This window comes from Coregonus lavaretus (genome assembly GCF_964263955.1).
Source record: "Coregonus lavaretus genome assembly, chromosome: 11".
NCBI classification, from domain to species: Eukaryota; Metazoa; Chordata; class Actinopteri; order Salmoniformes; family Salmonidae; genus Coregonus; species Coregonus lavaretus.
This window is the reverse complement of record NC_139998.1, coordinates 44,212,526-44,235,162: the sequence shown is the minus strand read 5'-3', so window position 1 is coordinate 44,235,162 and position 22,637 is coordinate 44,212,526.

Sequence of the window (22,637 nt, the reverse complement as noted above, 5' to 3'; positions counted from 1 at the left end):
GATTTCCCACGTCGTAGTTCTGCTCGGCCGGATTCAGCTTCTTAGAAAAAAAAGCACAGGGTCGTGATTTGGGCGGCTCACCTTGGCGCTGGGATAGCACGGCTCCAACTCCAACCTCCGAGGCGTCCACCTCCACGATGAACGGCAAGGTAGGATCCGGCTGACACAAAATGGGGACGGTGGTAAATCGTTGTTTCAATGTCTCAAAAGCCCGCACTGCCCCCTCCGTCCATTTCAGACCACGCCCCTTGTGGCTGGTCATCGCCGACAGGGGAGCTGCGGTGGTGCTGAAATTACGCACGAACCGTCTATAGTAATTGGCAAACCCCAAGAATCTCTGAAGCTCTTTCACCGTCTGGGGTTGAGGCCAGTCTCGTACAGCTTGTACCTTGGATTCATCCAGTCTTACCCCGTCGGGAGTGAGTATGGCCCCAAGGAAGGAAATCGTCGTGACATGGAATTCACTCTTCTCGGCCTTCACGAACAGAGAGTGTTGGCGGAGTCGGTCCAGAACCTGTCGTACATGGGACACATGTTCACTCAGAGAGTTAGAGTAGATGAGGATGTCATCAATGTACACTATGACGAAACGATCAATCAAGTCCCTAAAAATGTCATTCATGAACGCCTGGAACACAGAGGGCGCGTTAGTAAGTCCATAGGGCATAACACAATATTCATAATGTCCTCGATGGGTGATGAAGGCGGTCTTCCATTCATCCCCCTCTCTAATGCGCACCAGATTGTACGCACTCCTGAGGTCCAGTTTACTGTAGATGGAGGCTTGCCCCACCTGCTCGAGGGCCGCTGGAATCAAAGGAAGGGGGTAACGATTTTTTATGGTGATATCGTTCAAACCTCGATAGTCTATGCAAGGACGAAGTCCGCCATCCTTTTTCTTAACAAAGAAAAAACTGGATGCGGCGGGAGACGTAGATGGGCGAATGGCCCCTTGCTGAAGTGCCTCATCAATATACTTGCTCATTGATTCCCGTTCCGGCTGAGACAAAGGGTAGATTCGCTTCGAGGCAAGCAACACTGAAGCATGCATGAGAGCACCAGCTGTTCCGGATGACTATGTGATCACGCTCTCCGTAGCCGATGTGAGTAAGACTTTTAAGCAGGTCAACATTCACAAGGCCGCAGGGCCAGACGGATTACCAGGACGTGTACTCCGAGCATGTGCTGACCAACTGGCAAGTGTCTTCACTGACATTTTCAACATGTCCCTGACTGAGTCTGTAATACCAACATGTTTCAAGCAGACCACCATAGTCCCCGTGCCCAAGAACTCTAAGATAACCTGCCTAAATGACTACCGACCCGTAGCACTGACGTCTGTAGCCATGAAGTGCTTTGAAAGACTGGTCATGGCTCACATCAACAGCATAATCCCAGAAACCCTAGACCCACTCCAATTTGCATACCGCCCCAACAGATCCACAGATGATGCAATCTCTATTTCACTCCACACTGCCCTTTCCCACCTGGACAAGAGGAACACCTACGTGAGAATGCTATTCATTGACTACAGCTCAGCATTCAACACCATAGTGCCCTCTAAGCTCATCACTAAGCTAAGGATCCTGGGACTAAACACCTCCTTCTGCAACTGGATCCTGGACTTCCTGACGGGCCGCCCCCAGGTGGTAAGGGTAGGTAACAACACATCTGCCACACTGATCCTCAACACGGGGGCCCCTCAGGGGTGCGTGCTCAGTCCCCTCCTGTACTCTCTGTTCACCCATGACTGCATGGCCAGGCACGACTCCAACACCATCATTAAGTTTGCCGACGACACAACAGTGGTAGGCCTGATCACCGACAACGATGAGACAGCCTATAGGGAGGAGGTCAGAGATCTGGCCGTGTGGTGCCAGGACAACAACCTCTCCCTCAACGTGACCAAGACAAAGGAGATGATTGTGGACTACAGGAAAAAAAAGAGGACTGAGCACGCCCCCATTCTTATCGACGGGGCTGTAGTGGAACAGGTTGAGAGCTTCAAGTTCCTTGGTGTCCACATCACCAACGAACTATCATGGTCCAAACACACCAAGACAGTCGTGAAGAGGGCACGACAAAGCCTATTCCCCCTCAGGAGACTAAAAAGATTTGGCATGGGTCCTCAGATCCTCAAAAAAATTCTACAGCTGCACCATCGAGAGCATCCTGACTGGTTGCATCACCGCCTGGTATGGCAACTGCTTGGCCTCTGACCGTAAGGCACTACAGAGGGTAGTGCGTACGGCCCAGTACATCACTGGGGCAAAGCTCCCTGCCATCCAGGACCTCTATACCAGGCGGTGTCAGAGGAAGGCCCTCAAAATTGTCAAAGACTCCAGCCACCCTAGTCATAGACTGTTCTCTCTGCTACCGCACGGCAAGCGGTACCGGAGTGCCAAGTCTAGGTCCAAAAGACTTCTCAACAGCTTCTACCCCCAAGCCATAAGACTCCTGAACAGCTAATCATGGCTACCCGGACTATTTGAACTGCCCCCCCACCCCATCCTTTTTACGCTGCTGCTACTCTGTTAAGTATTTATGCATAGTCACTTTAACTCTACCCACATGTACATATTACCTCAACTACCTCAACTAGCCGGTGCCCCCGCACATTGACTCTGCAACGGTACCCCCCTGTATATATAGCCTCCCTACTGTCACTTTATTTTACTGTATATATAGCCTCCCTACTGTCACTTTATTTTACTTCTGCTCTTTTTTTCTCAACACTTTTTTTGTTGTTGTTTTATTCTTACTTTTTTTGTTTAAAATAAATGCACTGTTGGTTAAGGGCTGTAAGTAAGCATTTCACTGTAATGTCTGCACCTGTTGTATTCGGCGCATGTGACCAATAAAATTTGATTTGATTTGATTTGATTTGATTTGATTCGTCCGCGAGGAGGGGTAGCCCCGGATAGCAGATCAATTGCACAATCCCAGGCCCGATGCGGTGGTAACACGGTAGCCCTCTCCTTGGAGAACACCTGCGCGTAATCCTGGTACTCTGTAGGAACAACAGTAGACACCGCACCCTTCGCATCCTCCACAGTAGACGTTTTGCAAGGTAATATGAGGCACTCAGCCCTACATACCTCACTCCAAGCCGTGATATCGCCAGATTTCCAGGAGATGACCGGATCATGGGTAACGAGCCAGGGGTGGCCGAGGACTAGCGGCTCCCGTGGAGCGGAGATGACGAACAGAATGATGTTCTCATGGTGCAGGGAGCCCACTTGTAACTTGATTTCCCCGGTACGGTGCGTAATGAACCCAGTGCCCATGGGCTCACCGTCTAGCGCGTTGACTCGCAGGGGAGGTTGAATTGGGATAAGTTGAACTCCCAACTCCTCAGCAAGACCCATATCCAGAAAGCTGGCAGCCGCTCCGGAATCAATAAGTCCTTCCAACCTGCGCACTTTCTCTCCGACAGATAAGGTAACAGGCACATACATTTGTTTAGATGTAATGTTCAACACTGGAGTCTCACTCACCGGTTTGGCAGTTCCGAGGCGATATCCTGGGGTACGGTTAGGTCGTACCGGACATTGACGAACGAAATGACCCGCCTGACCACAATACAGGCATAGTCCGTCTTGCCGACGTTGTTGTCTCACTGAACCTTGTAGAGGTGACCGTCCCAGTTGCATAGGTTCCTCCTCAGATTCTCTCCTCCGCTCTGTCGATTGCATAGGACCAGTGATCGAGGGCTCCCGGACTGTGGATGCCTTGTGTTGCACTATAAGATTATCAATAGAGATGGCTATTTTGATAAACTCATGTAGCGCAGTGATATCTCCTCGACAAGCCAACTCAGTCTGTACGTCTTTGCGCAGCCCTCTTCGGAAAACTGTGAGCAAAGCAGTTTCGCTCCATCCGCTACCGGCTGCTATAGTACGGAACTCTAAAGCGTAGTTGGCTACTGTGCGACGGCCCTGCTGAAGTTCGCATAGTTGGTCTCCCACACTACGCCCAGATACTGGGTGGTCGAACACCTCTTGAAACAGTCTCTTGAACTGAACTTCCGCATCCAACTCGGGGACCTCAGCTGCCCAAAGCGCAGTAGCCCAATCCAGTGCTCTTCCCGTTAGCAGAGAAATCATGAAATCCACCCTGCTACGGTCATCGGAAAACATAGTACTATTATACGACATATACAGGGACATCTGGAGTAGAAACCCCTGACATTTGCCAGGTTCCCCGTCGTACCTTGTCGGTATAGAAATCGGAGGTGCATGACGAGGACTGACCGTACTCGGGGTGGTGCCTTCCGCTGCACCAGCGTTGAGTAGCTGTAGGAGTTCATCCATGCGTTTCTCCTGTATCTCCCATCGCCTCTGTAATTCCGCTGGATCCATGATAAGGGCGAGGTATTCTGTAATGAATACTCGGACAGAGTGGTAAGATCCAATCGCAGAATAGCGATGCTTTATTAGAGTACAGACAAGGGAATAGCTTAATCGTGGTCGGGCGGGCTGTGGTCAAAACCGGGCCAGGCATAGACAGGCAGAGGTACCAAAGGAGCGGGCTTAGTCGTAGTCGAGGCCACAGGCACAGGATCAGAGAACGGTAATCACTGGGGCAGACAAGCAGAGGATTAAGCAATACGGGGAGTCAAACAACAAGGCACAGGTCGGATACACGGGTAATCAAAACAACAAACTCTCTCTCGGAACAAAACGCTTAGCAAGTCACAAAGGAACAATACCTCGCACTGACTGAACCTCTGAGCACACCTTATATCCTACCCTAATTACGGACAGGTGTGCTCAGAACTCAGGTGAACCAGATCGAGTCTGATGACTCCCCCTCTCTGTAGATCGGGGAAGTGTCAGACTCTGTCTAGACCCAGCCAACCCCCGATCCCTTACAATGACCTCTAAACCTTCTTTCTGCCGTGTCTAAAGCTCTACCAAACCTTTGTAACCACAATGGCCTGCATTCCTCGCGCCACCGTTTGATCTCAAAGTTATCTGTTTTAGCTATAGGAAACATATATTTTGACCTAATTTTAGGAATATTTTTTTTCTTAGCCTGACCCCCATAAGATTCTATAAGATTCTACGTCTTCCCCTGTACTATAAGATGGAGGCTGAATAGAGTTCGCTAACTGTTGATAAATTCCTTTCATACTTTCAGATCCTTTTATAGCCCCTGTGGACAGACTCTTTTCATAAGGTAGATTATGTTGCTCCATTGACAAATTACGTAATTTCTTAAATGACTTTTCCTCCTTCCTAATGATATTTACAGGCCATTGTGCACTCATTGAATCCCATGATTTATACGCCTCTTTCATGTAATCTAAATCCCATTTCGGGTTGCTTATGGCTGTATTATCAATTATATACTTTCGCGCTACTTGTAATTTATCCCTTTTGAAAACTACCATCTTGAGGATAGTCATTATCTATCCATGCTGATACATTTTTGGATTGCTGATAAGATATGGTTCCACATAGAAAAATCCTAATTTACTTAACATCCATTTGCACATTGTCTGATTTTCACTACTTTTAAAAGATACTTGTTTTAAATGCGGATTTGTTTGTTATAATTTCGTAATTTCCTTTCTCTCTCTTCGAAGTAAATGAAGCTCTGATTTATTCTTAATGGTGACTTTTTTTTTCCAGATACCAGTCTACTAAGTTGGCTGTCCATTACTTTTATTAGTTCATGCAATCGTAGTAATCAAATATTTGAATCAAATCCCCAACTTGATCTTTATCAAAATTTTGTTTGCCTATTTTGTCATTGGTGCCATGATTCAACATGCTCAATTGTATCTGCTCTGATTCTTTATGCAGTATGAGTTATTGTTCTCTCTCTCTTTCCTGACCCTTTTGAGTAACTTCACAAAGGACTAATTTTCTCATATGGCTTTTATAACACGGTTGAGGCCTTGAACCTCTTCACATCTAACCCTTTATTATGATTCATTGAGGACTCGAACCTCTGAACAATGTTTATTCTTTCATCATAGGACTTAAACCTATTTTATCTCATTTTATAATCTCGTCATATTTAGGACTCGAACCTCTGACCTATTTTATAATGTCATACCCATTAATATACCCTACGCCCAATCTTGTTAAACCCACTCTCCTTCTCCTCTGTTGTTTTCTAGTCATTACACTGTACAACCCCTGCTTAGAATCATAGCACCATGTAATTATCTATTTGATATTTCTCCTTACATCTATTTACGTACTCGAATACCACTCATTTGTTTCCCTCAAAATAATATTGAATTTTAAACGTTCATTACAGCTCAGCTTTACCACAGATAAGCAGAATTTGATATAATATAAAAAATGAAAGTCTGCTTACCTGTTAGTTCGGCTCTAAACTGCATCCTGTTCGTTTAGACGCCATTCTGTTATGACGAGTTTCTCTGGTATCTCGTACTTCAGGATGTAAGAGAGTAGTCGACCACTTAGATGGAGAGTTGATTCATGGTTATTGAATTGTTACAGTACTGGATTCACATGACAGGCGATACGGGCATAGCCTCTTGTCATCCGAATGACTTACGTGGACAAATCTCTCAGTTTGTATCATGCTTTCCGAGCTAATTCCATCCCCCAGCTGCCCACCATTATTGAGTGTCACTCATCTCCTACAATAGGATCCCCCTACATGGTATCATGTGGCACCCTAGCCAGGCCCTTTCACCACATACTCCTTCTAAGATTAGCACAAGTGGCCCCCAATCTATCTTGGCACGCAGGACCTTCTGTCACCCATCCGTGACATAACTAACACATGGCGTGCCCTTGTCCTCTCTATATGAGATCAACGACATTAACCAATACTGTATCAAAAGACGTTATATCATAAACCTTCTAAAAAAGACATTGAGACTGTGGAGCTGACGATACTCACGTGTACATGGAGAGGAAGCCATAGGTGGAGTTGACATAAAGACAGATGGAGAGATGCAGTACCTCTACATTACATTTTAGTCATTTAGCAGACGCTCTTATCCAGAGCGACTTACAGTTAGTGACGCATACATTTTTATACTGGTGCATACTCTACCTCTTTTTTGCTTTTATTTTCTGGTGCCTACTCCTGAAAGAGAGGTTTCATTAGACTCCATTGAACAACAAGGCAGACCAGTCCAGTATATTACTCTCCAGCAGTCTCTAATAATGGTCACATTGTTGGACCATACACTACTGTTATACAGTCTGCTACATTAGCTTGTAACACTGTTCACTACATTAGACAAACTTTGACAATAACAAAGGGGCTAAAGTCTGCATCATCCCATATTACGGTACACTCCATTAGGTCCCATTAACTTCCATTAACCTGCTGTGTGTGTGTTGCACGTGGAACTGAGGCCAGTCGGAGGGAATGCCCGGTCTGTGGGTGTTCTTCCACCAGCGCAGTTTGACCTGCTCATTGAAGGCCATGAGAGTGTTGTGAAACTCATTATACACAGCATTCACACTGGGAGAGAAAAGGAGAGGGAGAAAAGGGAGAGAGACAAAGATAGAAAGGGAAGGGAGAGAGAGGGGGAATGAGAGATCAGGGCATGACAGAAATTATCAATGAGAGATAAAGAAAGACCACCCACATCCACACACAACCTCCTAGTAACAGTCTGACTGCAGGTGTAGCCTACCTCTCATTGTTGGTGATCCACTTCCTCTCCTCCTCCTGTGATTGGTCAAAGATAGACTCCATCTCCTCCATGTAGCGGGTCACCTCCTCCAGAACCTTCTCAAAGCGGCTTGCACCTGGGGGTGTCACATTGGTGGGAGATACAGTAAACACATTATTAAACACACCCACCTACATAAATAAAGGCAGGTTTCCAGAAGAACATCATGTTATTACAATAGTACAATATTGAGAAAAGGGTACATGTACAAAACAAATGTTTATTCTGTACTTACTTTGATTGGGGTTGTACAAATGTGCTGGCGAATTACAGGTGGATATCCTTGATCTAGAAAATGATTAAAAAAAACGTCATATCAGATCTAGACTTACAGAAAGAAATAAAGCTTTCAAATACTATTCTACTCATCAAGGCCTTTTAAAATAGGACCTCAACTCAGGTTAGAATGATTCTACAATACTGATGACGGATCAGCTCCTAGAGGTATTACCACCTATGGCTACAAATATTGAGGCGGCTTATTCTAATGCTTACCCTATAATAATGCACTACATCAAGATTTGGCACAACATTGCACACGTTACACATGAAATACACCTAGCTTATTAGGTACACCCATCTAGTACCGGGTCAGACCCCCCTTTGCCTCCAGAACAGCCTGAATTCTTCGATCATGGATTCTACAAGGTGTGGCTTTCAAACATTGCTCAATTGGTATCAAGGGACCTAAAGTGTGCCAGGAAAACATTCCTCACACCATTACACCACCACCACCAGTCTGTACTGTTGACACCAGGCAGGATGGGGCCATGGACTCATGCTGCTTACACCAAATTCTGACTCTGCCATCAGCATGGCGCAACAGGAACTGGGATTCGTTGGACCAGGCAGTGTTTTTTCACTCCTCAATCATCTAGTGTTGGTGATGGCATGCCCACTGGAGCTGCTTCTTCTTGTTTTAAGCTGATAGGAGTGGAACCCGGTGTGGTTGTCTGCTGCAATAGCCCATCCGTGACAAGGACCGACGAGTTGTGCATTCTGAGATGCCGTTCTGCACACCACTGTTGTACAGCGCAGTTATTTGCACGATTCTTGCCATTCTCCTTCGACCTCTCTCATCAATTAGCTGTTTTCGCCCACAGGACTGCTGATGACCGGCGGTCACAGAAAGACGATAAACATCTTGATTTAGTGTTTAGCGGAGATCTTCTGTGTATAAAGTGATGCAGAAGGGCTGTTTTACGAGTGATCTGAGGCAGTCGTTAAATAACAAATGTTTTCAAGAGCAACTTTAGTAACAATGGTTTTGGGAAACAGCTCGGAGATCTAATGATGCTCCAACAAAAGTTCTAATGATGAACGTAGCCTTAAGTTGCATTTGGGAAACCGGGTCCTGCTGGCTAGATAACTTGGCTAGCTAGCTAGTTAGTTGTCTGTGACCTAACGTTAGATCGATAGCTCATTTGCTGGATAATGTGTCTGCTAATATCGGCGATACAATGTCACTGCCCAGCAACAAACAATGCAACAATGTTTTACCTTACATAATTCTTACCTTAACATACTAGCTAGTTAGTTATTTCAGTTTGGACATTCAACACTGGTACAATAATCAAATATCCTAAAGTTACTATGGTATTATGGTGGTTCGCAACCAACGTTAGAGGTGCATGCCGCCACCTACTGGGATGGGTGAAAACTGATAAACTTTAATGCAGACATAATAGGGGAAGGGTGAACAAAAACCAAATCTTTACTCCTTCAATCGGATTCAAATGTCTTCTCAGATCCCTACACAGGCTCAGGAGCCTAAAAGGGGGGAACCTCTACATTCAGTATTTCCTGTAAGTCCTGAAGATCAAAAAATATTTTTGCCGCCTTCACAATGATTTCTAGTTCATTCAAATATTTTTGTAGTTTCTCCAGTGCAATTTATCCCTTGCGCAATAAACACAACAAAGTCTAGTGTAGTGTATCGCGTCGATGCTGGCAATTATTGCTGTCAAACAAAGAGTCCGCTTAGGCTGCTGTCACGCTCTGGCTCCGGGACTTTGTATGTTGAGCCAGGGTGTGTTCGTTTCGTTGTGTTCTGTTTGGTTGGGTTGTTCTATGTGGTTGTATTTCTTTGTTTGGATGAGTGACTCCCAATCAGAGGTAACGAGTGTCAGCTGTTTGGCTCGTTGTCTCTGATTGGGAGCCATATTTATACTGTCTGTTTTCACCTTGTGTTTGTGGGTTTTTGTTCCTTGTCAGTCATTGTCTGAGGACGTTACGTATCGTTTATTGTTTTGTATTCGTGTGTGCACTTTACTATTAAAGTATGTTCGCTCAACACGCTGCGCCTTGGTCCTCTCTAACCAACGATCGTGACAGAAAAACCCACCTTAACCAGATCAAGCAGCGTGACGAGGAGAGAGGATGGACGTGGGAGGAGATGATTGCGAGTCTGGCAAGAGGGAGAGAGGCCTGGGCCACGGGGAGGAGAGACCCCCAGGAAATTTTTAGGGGGGGGCTCACGACGTCGGGGCAGCAGGTGTACGGGTTAGAGCGGTGCAAAGCGTTGGCAGAGAAGGCCGCCAGGTTAGGGGGGCCACTGGGCACAGAGGAGAGGGAAAGTGTGGAGGCACGGCGAGAGGTACTGGGGTGTGTTACCAGTCCGGTCCGGCCCGTTCCTGATCCCTGCGTGGGGCCAGTGGTGTGTGTCCCCAGTACGGTCCGGCCTGTTCCTGCCATTCCCACCAAGGCAGTGGTGCGCGTCGTCAGCCCAGCCCGGCCTGTTCCTGCCATTCCCACCAAGTCTGTGGTGTGCGTCGACAGCCCGGCCCGGCCTGTTCCTGCCATTCCCACCAAGTCAGTGGTGCACGTCGTCAGCCCAGCCCGGCCGGTTCCTGCCATTCCCACCAAGTCAGTGGTGTGCGTCGACAGCCCAGCCCGGCCTGTCCCTGCTCCACGCACCAAGCCTACGAGGTGCGTCGCCAGTCCAGCCCGGCCTGTCCCTGCTCCACGCACAAAGCCTACGGTGTGCGTTGCCAGTCCAGCCCGGCCTGTTCCTGCTCCACGCACAAAGCCTACGGTGTGCGTCGCCAGCCCAGCCCTGCCTGTTCCTGCTCCACGCACAAAGCCTACGGTGTGCGTCGCCAGCCCAGCCCGGCCTGTCCCTGCTCCACGCACAAAGCCTACGGTGTGCGTCGCCAGCCCGACCCGGCCTGTTCCTGCCACTCGCACCAAACCAGGGGTGCGAGTCGCCAGCCTGGTCCAACCCGTTCCTGCTACTCGCACCAAGCCAGGGGTGCGAGGCGTCAGCCTGGTCCAGCCCGTTCCTGCTACTCGCACCAAACCAGGGATGCGAGTCGTCAGCCTGGTCCAGCTCGTTCCTGCTACTCGCACCAAACCAGGGAATGGAGTCGTCAGTCCAGTGAGGCCCGTTCCTGTTCCACGCACCAAGCCAGGGGCGCGTGTCGTCAGTCCGGCTCCGACCAGCGGGGCTAGACAGGACCAGGGGTACTTTGGGGGGTTGGAGAGGAGGTGGGGATCAGGGCCGGAGCCAGAACCACCGCCGAGGAGGTATGCCCACCCAGCCCTCCCTTGTTTAGCCTTATTGAGGCGCGGTCGCAGTCCGCGCCTTTAGGGGGGGGTACTGTCACGCTCTGGCTCCGGGACTTTGTATGTTGAGCCAGGGTGTGTTCGTTTTGTTGTGTTCTGTTTGGTTGGGTTGTTCTATGTGGTTGTATTTCTTTGTTTGGATGAGTGACTCCCAATCAGAGGTAACGAGTGTCAGCTGTTTGGCTCGTTGTCTCTGATTGGGAGCCATATTTATACTGTCTGTTTTCACCTTGTGTTTGTGGGTTTTTGTTCCTGTACAGTCATTGTCACTGTGGACTTCACGAGTCGTGTTTTGTTTGTATTTTGAAACTTTAATATAATAAAGTCATGTTTCTTTCACACGCTGCGCCTTGGTCTACTTCGCTCCTAGACGATCGTGACAGCTGCACTTTGATTACAAGTTTTATTTATATCACAAGATGTCAGCATAAGTTACAGACCCTGCAGGGCTGGAGAAACAGTGTCCCAAAATAATCTGTCTGTTTCTAACCCCCTCTTCTTCCAGCATATACTTATAAACAATGCAAAAATATGGGTTGCTCCCTCTGCTGTCCAATCACCTGTCTCCCCTGGGGCGTCACCCTACAAATGGCTACTTTTGAACTAACATAAACATCTTTTCATTTCTACATGAAAAACATTAACAAAGACATAATCCTAATACACTACATTCCCCCCTTCGAGACGAACTAAAAGTCTCGAAAACAAACAAAACAGGATTATGACAAGTAACAATTTATCTTATTGAGTATCTTTAACATTAAACCAAAAAAATTTTTTCTCTAGAGTGTAAATACCTTTCTATGAAATATGAACAAATGTTTATGGAGTGTGAATACATTACTATGAAATATGAACAAATCTTTATGGAGTGTGAGAGCGAAAAACTGTCTGGCAACCTTCGTTCCAAATCCATCCATCAATCAAGACAGTAAAATTCTCTCACGGTCCCTCTGCCCCAGGCAACCACCTAGGTACTCCCGATGAATTCATAAATCCTTATCAATGCATTTGAAACTATGATGCAATTAAATACACATGTAAGCCCCTGCAAACAAAATATTATCCAAAATGTCCACTCTAAGGCTGGTCAACCCATCGGACCCTACAGTGAATCTCTATCCCTGCCTGGACTCCCTGTCCCTAAGCATTCACGAAATAAACAAAAACATCTAAGATCCCCACATGTATCCAATAACATCAAATATCATTCTACAAAAATTTATACCTAAGACTATGACACAAATTATGTATTACACATGCAAATATGTCTATATTTCATTGCAGACACTGGAATGTAGTCCACTACACTTCATCTCCCCCGTAGTCTCGACTTCCAATGCATTGTTGATGATGGAATCGGAACCTTTCCACCCCTTCCTTGTTCCATCTCCTCCAGTCATTGTCCTTTCATATTGTCCTTGTTTGCATTTTTCAATCTCTACATATTCCCCCATATGCTTCTGGAAGAAAAGAAAAGACCAAACAGTATCTTTTGCAAAACAACACTTTCAAATTAAACATCAATATCAACTAAGAATATAAAAATTATATATAAATTATGTATGAATCACATTATCCTATTTCTCCCCTTTGATTCATAACATCATACTAAAATCACACTAATATTGAAAAAAAAATTGAAAAATGATCAAATAATCAAAAAGGATATTTATCCATTAATACTCCATCCAGACCCCCTTGTCCATCTTCATCCAGATCAGGAACAGTCAACAACGGCATCTGAGTGTTGTCTCCAGGCATCACAACTCCAACCCATCTTAATATCATAGCTTTCACAAAGGTCAGTAACAAAGTACAAAAGCAAAACATCACACACAGCGCTATCAGAGCTGCAACTAAAATCTGAACCATCACTGCTCCTACTGGGCCTAACTGATCTTGCAACCAAGTCTTCGCTGACCATCCAGCTCCTTCAGATCTACCAAACGCATCCCTTATATTCTTCAACGCATCTATAACACTCGTGATATTATCGGAACTATCTGGGATCAAAGTATAACAATCATCCCCCGTCAGATTCATAGCCAAACATAAGCCACCTTGTTTTGCTAAAATATAGTCAAGAGCCATGTCATGTTTCAACAGCGTCAGTCTGTGACTTCTTTGAGTATTTGACAGAAGGTTAAACCCTCTTATTGTTTCATTCGCAAACCCCTGCAAAGTATAGGTAATATTATCAATATGATCTGCCAAAAATGTTACACCATACCATGGAAAAAGTCAGAGTCCCCACTTCTCTCCTAGACTTATCCTCCAATGGTAGGCTTCAAGACTATGAAATGTTGCCATGTCTCTTTTCACCCTATTTTCAACCCTAGCTTCAGATTTATCTGTGTCCGGTGCTACCCCTCTTTTAATGGTAAAAGCCTCATATGGAAGCTTCAACGTTGACATGTAACAACATCCTGTCCATCCATAGGGTAAGAATATATATGCTTTATCACCACAAACCCACCAAATATCTCTAAAATTCCCAATAGTCACATTGCCAGGCAAAAGCTGATCTTTTACCATCAAAGTCCTGCTCTTCTTACTAACTGGTACATAAAAAGTTACATTATATTTGTCATCTCTAACCTTATGTTCATGCTTATCCAAAGTCATCATATAATCATCACAATCTGATATTCCCATGAACATACCCTTTCCATCATATGTTTTATTAGAACAAAAACAACTTTTAGCCCTCACTGCTTTCCCCTCCAATACTTCAGGGTTCGCTGTTACCTGATTTTCCTTACCATCTAACAAATTCACATAGGGTAATTCATTTAACCAAGAACACCTAAACCTAGGCCTAAACAAATGTTTTGACAATGACATTACTTTATCTGTTAATGATTGTTGCTGATACAACAGCCATGACAAAGCATAAGATTGACACATACTTGATAGAGGTTGAGCAACCGTCTCTAAAATGGAACCCCACGTCTCTGGTGCCGGAATTCTCAACAGACATGGACCCTCAAGATTCCTCACTGATCTTACAGAATGAGTTAACTGCTGGAACCAAAGATTTCTACCTGCCCATTCATCTTTAATCTTCAAAACAGAAGAATCAAATCCATATGCTTTCCATTTAGTTTCTCTTTTCCCTAACGAGCGGTATTGATCAGATGTATCTTCTGATGTTATGTTGAACTCAAAGAACTCATCCTGTACCTCCATGATATTATCTTGCACTATTTCAGATGAATCTATATTGTTCTCTATCACTATCTGCTGAGTCATTCCTGCTACATCCTTTAATTTCAGAAAAGTTGTTGTCGGTGTCGGTGTCATACTTCCTACATTTGTTATTACCGTCGTACCATTAATTCCTTCCAAAGTTACCATTAAAGTATTTGATTTAGTTGATGAATTAACACCCTTAATTACTTCTAGTGGGAAAGTTACTGATATCCTCTGTGTATTATTTACTGTTGGAGTGGCTACTGTAATATACTTCTCCTGAACTCCTTTGGTGACTGTGGAGGCTACAACAGACCTCAACTCTTCCATTATAAGCGTCACTTTACGAATTACATAGCCTTTTAACCAATAATTCTTAACCGGAACAAATTTTAATGCTTGCACTAGATAAGTACACATATATTCTCCCTGATCTTTCTCTGTAACATTACGCAAAATAAGTGAACAATCACTCATAACCCTCTTCCCCTTCATATTGTTGTACAAAATATACTGCCTTTGACTAGGGGGCACCGCTTCTACATCTGGTCCTGATAACAATACTTCTTCTCCATAATTATCTCTCCATGTGGGAGGAACGTCCCCTCCCCCACTCCATCTCTCACAGCTACAAGGAAGATGAGCTGTCTCACCCCTCCTAACCTTAATAACAGTATTTTCTTCTAAAATTGGTGCTGGAGCTATTGGTTCCCTTGTAATCAAATGTGATATATTTATGGCTTTAATAACTATCAATGTTGAAAGAGTTAAATTGCTTCCCACTGTTGTTATAACAGACTGAAGTGTTGATGTCATTGTTGTTACTTCATCCCTAGTTTTCGTAACGTTTTGGTCTGACTTTTCTCCTAACTGGTCTAGGCCTACTTTGTCTAACTGAATCACTAGCTTCTCCTGTAACAGAGTTGCCCTTGGTGGTCTCTGCTGCTTCACATTCCACTGAAATATTCCCTGTTGCTTCTGGGACGTATTGAAAATCAATTTCCCCAAATCCCCTTTCCTTTCCATCCATTGCATAGTCATCTCTGGCATCATCAGAAGTGTAAACATTATCAACGTTATCCCCAACATTGACAATCTTTCCCTCTTCCTGTTCTCCCCTATCTCCATCCTCTCTCTCTGCGCGTGGCACCTCTTCTCCAGGCGCTTTAACACAATGTGACAAATGATACCACGTAGGAGACCCTTAACCTGGACAGCTGTTCCAGTACTACGAACCACTTCAAATGGTCCTTCACGACGTTCGTTATACCACTTCCTTCTGAATACCTTTACGAATACTTTGTCCCCCGGTTGTACTGTATTCCTCTTATCCTCCTCAAGCTCCTCCTGCACCTCTTCTTGTCTTTGCCTGTCAGAAACATATGTGGACAACTTTTTATGAAAATTGGCCATATATGTAACGTACGCTCTCATTTCATCTTCCAACAGAGCCAAGCTTGGACCCTTTCCGCTTGTTCGCAAACAAGGCGTAGGCATCCTTCTTCCTGTTACCAACTCATGGGGTGTCATACGTAGATCACGTAACTCACTTGAGCGACACACCATTAGTGCTAAAGGAAGCGCCGCTATCCAGTTTAGACCTGTATGTTGACAAATCTTCACAATGCGATTTTTCAAGACACCGTTCATTCTTTCACACATCCCTTGACTTTGTGGGTGATAAACTGCTCCAAGACGTTGCTTAATTCCCAATTTTTGCAACATCAATTTAACTGATTTATCCACAAATTCCCTTCCATTGTCTGAGGATATTCGATCGGGTAATCCCCACCTGCTTATGACTTCTTTACACAAGAACTTGGCAACCGACTGAGCATCCTTACGCTTGGTTGGACAAGCTTCCGTCCATCGTGAAAATCTATCTACAACCACCAACATGTATCTTTTCCCATCAACTGGTTTTATCATATCAACAAAGTCAATAACCAACTCACGCATAGGACCCCTTGGTGTAGGAATGTAACCCGGATGAACAGTTACCCCTCTTCGAACATTATTTTTAAGACAGATAGTGCACCTTCCTATCATATAATCAATTTGTTCAAACAAATATGGAGCCCAAAAACCATATTCCTTTGTGATCTTTCTGTTAACCTCCCCCCTCGCAACATGAGCTAACCCATGTGCTTCCTGAATCATCAGACCTAAGAGGTCTAGAGGCGCTACTATCAACCCCTCATGGTTTCTCCACAGACCAGTAGCATCTTTGACCGCTCCTCGGTCTAGCCATAGCTGTTTGTTGATCATAGAAGCAGCTTCTTGCATCAAAATTACACCCTGAAGCGTAATTTTGTCTTCCAAGTCCACTCCATGAGTGACCAGAAAAACTTTTCCCAATTTATCCGCTCCTGCAACGGCTTTTGCAGCTTCATCAGCAGCTTTGTTCCCTTGTGTCACTCTTGACATATCTGTTTTGTGAGCTGCACACTTAGCTATCGCTATCTCTTTAGGCTTCATCATAGCATGCAACAGTTTCATTATTTGCGCATGATGTTGTATTGGAGAACCATCCGTTTTCTTAAACCCTCGACCTTTCCATACTGCCCCAAACAAATGACATACACTATGTGCATATGCTGAATCAGTGTATATCGTTACTCGCTTTCCTTCTGCTAACAAACATGCTTCTGTTAGCCCCACAAGTTCAGCAAGTTGTGCAGACGCAGGCTGTGGTATTACTTCAGCCTTTTCCACAACAAATCCAGTTCCTCTGCCTTTAACTACTGCATAACCAGCACATAATTTATCTCCCACCCGATAACAAGACCCATCAGTCCAATACTCCAGGTCTGCCTCACGTAATGGAAAGGCTTGTAAATCTGATCTAAGCCTCGAATATCTCTCTGCTTCTTGGACACAATCATGTGGCTCACCATCCTCTGAAGTTGGTAAACTCTCGGCTGGATTTACTGTATCACACCTCACTAGGGTGACATCTTCCTGCTCTAAGAGCCTATGATAGTCTCTGAGCCTAGGCATAGTCAATGTATATTTCCCATAGTTCAGAAGATTTCTGAGACTATGATGGGTAAGAATTGTTACTGGGTAGCCCATTGTAACCGATGATGCTTTGTCATACATTGAATATACTCCCACCATTGCTCTGTAACACAGTGGTAACCCTAGTTCTACCTCTGAATAAGCAGTAGAGTAGTAGGAAATAGGCTGAGGATTCGTCCCTGTGCCTGTCGGTTGACAAAGAACCGCACACGCATATCTACCTCCAGTAGAAGTAGACACATATAGCAAAACGTTATTTGAGTAATCTGGTAGTGTAAGTGCAGGTGCCTCCTGCAACCTCTGATCGTTTCAAATGCCACATGGCCTTCCTGTGTCCAGGAAAGATTGCTATGGAGTTGACCACTCTCAGTACCCCTAACCATAGCTCTCAAAGGTGCCATCAAACTAGTATAACCCTCCACCCAAGCTGAGGAATAACCAGCAATACCCAGAAATGTCATCATCTCTCTGACCGTTCTAGGCTTCGGAGCCTTACGAATAGTTTCCACTTGCCTGTCTGAAATGTTTCTGTGGCCATGCGTTATGTTTTGACCTAAATACACAACCTTCTCCTGGCAATATTGCAGCTTTTTCTGTGAAACCTTATGCCCCTTTTCTGCCAATACCTGTAGCAATTTAATTGAGTCTCTATGACATGTTTCCTTATTTTGTGAGCAAACCATTATATCATCTATGTACTGAATGACAGTGCTCTGCAATATCTGATCTATCCCTACCAAATCATCCTTCAGTACTTTATTGAAGATATGAGGAGAATGCCGGTACCCCTGTGGCATTCTACTGTACTCATAGAATTGTCCCTTATATGTGAACCCAAATAAATTCTGACTCTCTACACTAAGTGGAACACTAAAAAATGCTCCACATAAGTCTAGCACTGTAAAATGTGTCGCATCAGGAGGAACTTGGGCTAACAAGGTATGAGGGTCTGGCACTTCTGCTGGAAAGTCAGTCACTACCTCATTTACTGCTCTCAAATCATGAACTACACGATAAGTTCCATCTGGTTTTTCCACAGGCCACAAAGGCGTGTTACTCCGAGGGTTTTTTGTTGTCCATAAAACACCTGCTTTCGAAAGTCCTTCAATTTGTGGTTCAATCCCTTGGATTGCTTCATCTTTCAATGGATACTGATTTTTCCATGGAGGTCTGGCTCCTGGTCGAAGTTCAACTTTCACAGGTTGGGCTGATTTCACAAGTCCAATATCGGTACTGTGTTGAGACCACAACCCTTCTGGAACTTGTTGCAACATCTCCTCTTTCATAGAGTCTGAATCCATCTTCATATTGCAAATAGATTCATGTGTCATTCCTACCGCCTGTGGCTCTCCTTGTCCTTGAGCCGAAATCATTATTTTAAGAAATCGTTGATCTTCACTTCTCCAGATCGCCAAATTCTCTTTCATTTGTCTGAAAATAAGTTTCTCTGCTTCTGTCATCATTTCTCCTATTTGCTTCTGCTCATAGCCTTCCGAAACCAACAAGGTAACATGTGGCACACTCTTCTCAATCTCAAATTCTTTATTCAGATAGTCGTCTGTGTTTATCTTCATAGCTGCTCCTTGTGGTCCTAAAATAATGCAACTTGAGCTAAGTTGAACATTCTTCGGTTGATGACTCAACCATTCCTCTGAGTGTGGTTGGGCAGCCTTCTTGAAATACTTGAGCGTACAATGGAATGGATATTCCGGAAGCCTCGCATCCGGCATATTTGCAACGATAAATCTCTCCCATATCTTAGCCTGCTTCATAAAATCTTCACTGAGATTTCCAATCCAGAATACTGAAGATGAATCCATCTCTGTCATCATCAACACTTGGTAAACCTTTTCCTTTGGCATTTCTACCAGACAGCCGTCTGGTGTACATCTTATTGTACAGTTCAATTTACACAATGCATCTCTTCCCAATAATGCAACAGGTGTATGTTCTGATACCAGTATGGGTATTGTAATTTTCTGATCTTTATAGCAGAGCTCAATTGGTTCCGTAAGAGGAATCAGCTGTTTTACTCCCTCAAATCCGATTGTCCTAATGAGTTGATTGGACATAGGGAGATGTGTAGCATCTTCAGGCCGAACACAGGTGAACGCAGCTCCGCTATCCGCCATCACTTCCAATGGTCGGTTGTTTATTTTCACCTCAATTGTTGGATCTTTTTCCGGTCCTGATGCTACCAGCTGACACCCCCCTTTCGGATCATCTAGGCACCTCTAGAATCCTTGCTCCGGACCCCTGTAGGGGTTCACCGGTCCTCCAGATGATCTTGACTGGCCCCTGTATCTTCCTCTGAAATTCCCTCTGATGTTTCCTCCTGACTTATTGCAGTCCCGGACATAGTGACCACCCTGTCCACAATTATAACACACATCTTGAGATTGCTGGAAGTGTGGCTGAAACCTTCCTCTTCCTTCGAAGCCTTCTCGTCCTCTTCCTCTCCAATTCTGTGTCTGTCCAGAAATTGGCTGTGGATATGAAACAACTGGTACCGCCATTGGTGGCTGGTACAATTGCGGTTGGAACTGTTCTGGTTGAAGCTGTGGCAGTGATTGTTGATTTGGTGCACACTGATTCTGCATAACCAAAGCTTGTTTCTTCTCCTTCTTATTCTCCCCCAGTTGTAGTTGATTGAGTTTTCTGAGAGTTTCTTCGTCCTGTTCTTTCTGGTTGTGTTCCTTTTTCCTGTACAGATCCACTTGATGGGCTATATGATCGGTATAGACGCCTTTTGTCATGCTTCCAAGTCCAACCACCTCTGCCAGTTTGCTCCTTACTGGTGAGGGCAGTCCCATTTGCAGTTTAGCTCTCAAAATGTGGTCCTCTGTAGCTCAGCTGGTAGAGCACGGCGCTTGTAACGCCAAGGTAGTGGGTTCGATCCCCGGGACCACCCATACACAAAAAATGTATGCACGCATGACTGTAAGTCGCTTTGGATAAAAGCGTCTGCTAAATGGCATATTATATTATTATTATTATATTATTAAAATTGACTGCTCAATTTGACTCACATCTGGATCATTTCCAGTAATATTTCTCCACACTTGATGAACTCTTGACACATAGGCTCTCGGATTTTCTTGTTGTCCTAGTGGGTCAATCAGAATATTATCAGGATGCACATTTGTTGGAAATGTATCTTTCAATGCTCTCCACAGACGATTCCTACTTGCAGCCAACAATTCAGGATCGTTCACTGCAGTCCCTACATATCTAATGAGTCCAGCTCTCTGAAAGACTTCTTCCATATCTGGAATCCCAATGAGATTAGCCAAAAGTCTCTTAACGTCTCCTATGGCTGACTGTGTTCCCACCGTAATTTCTTCCAATTTCGAAATCCAAGGATAGGCCCCATCTTGAAGAATAGGCAGCTTCTCAAGTATATTTGACATATCGATATTTTGCAACGGCTTATATTCTAAGTTTTGACCTCGAATGATAACTGGTATCATTTTACTCGTGGCCTCTTTCCTTGGCCTCAATGCATATTTCCCCTCAACTTCTTTGGATTCTTTTTTCCGCAGTTTCTCCCTCTGTATCTTCAGCGTCTTGAGTTGTTCCTCTAGCTCTCTTACCTCTTCTAAAGTCCTCGCTTTATCCAGGTCTGATAAGCATTGGTCTATATCTCCTTCTATTTCTTCTGTGCCAGTCCTTGTAGGATAAACTCATTTTGAATACACAGCACCTTTAGTCTCCTCTTTATCGCTGTCTTCATCTTTGCTTTCATCAGAACTAGAATATCTTGTATCCTTCTTCTTCAAACCTTCCTCACCCCTTCTCTCCGTTCTGGCCAACCTCCGTTTGATCACAGGATCATATCCACCCATGATCTCCTCTGAATCACTCTGATCATCATCGTCCTTATCCAGTTCCATCCTACTTAACCTCATTCCACCCTTAGTTTCCAGACATCTCGTTTTCTTTTTACTTTTGGAGTTTGGATGCATTTTTATGGTCGTTTCTGCTTGTCCTCTCTCTATTATTCGTTCATCTTCATCTCTGATGCAATAATCACCCTGCTGGATGATCACTGGAAGCTGAGGATAAACATCCCTAAGCTCTACTTCCTTCTCATAAGGTGGGGGTCTTTTCGCTGAATCCGTATGTGAGAAAGGTATACTGACTTCTGCCCTTAGTTTTTCTGTCGACTTCTCTTCCTTTAGCATTTTCTCTATACCTTTGTTTCTCTTATCGTTGGTATCTTTCATCAGTTTTTGTCCTTCATCTTCAAACAGCTTAAGAACACCCAGCTCCCTTTGTCTCTTCTCTTTACGTCGTTCCCTTTTTTCCCCCTTCTTTTGATCTGCCTTGTAAATTGACAGAAGCACTTTCATGATGTTGATGACGTCAGGGTTAAGAGTCCCTTCCACTGGCCATGGTTGTTCAATGTCAGGCCAACGTTTGTTCCATTTGCCGGATAACCTCGCAATACCCTTAACTAAAGGATTACTATTTTCAACTATATCAACCGGTGTAATGACTTTCATAGCCTTGCTGTCCTTTCTCCCCATTGTAACTACTCTTTTATATTCCTTTATTGTGAATTATTTTATTTTAGACTATATAGCCTATAGCTTCCCCCCTTTAATTATTAATATAAATTAAATCAATAAATAAAAATATGAATAAAAAAAAAAAAATCAATTAAATTTTTTTATTCAAAAAATATTTCTAATAAAAAAAACAAAAAAAAACAAAAAAAAAAAACAATTAAAATTATGAATAATTAAAACCAATTTTTTATTTCTATATCCTATCTTACCAATTTATCAATTAGTGGCTATCTTACCACAACCCATCCGGAAAGTAAATACAAGTAGTCAACTTCACAGCAATCCCAAAAACCAAAGACTTCCAATCCTACAACACTACAATACTCATAAATTCCATTGTTTAATATGCACCCAAGTATCTTAATTTCACAGAATAATGTCAGTACTTGATTTCCAACCGAACCCCTAATCAAGCCAAGTGATGCACAGAGACTCCAAAATGCAAATTTTATTCAAATGATCAGTCTGTTGCCAAGCGTCTGCGAAATTGTCATAACATCAAATATCCTGTAGGGGAAGATTTTGTAAACAGAACTAGCCTGATATCTGACTCGATCCTCTGCCGCGTCGCACCTTGTCACGTCAGCCCCTCCTCTCTTTCTCCTCTGACA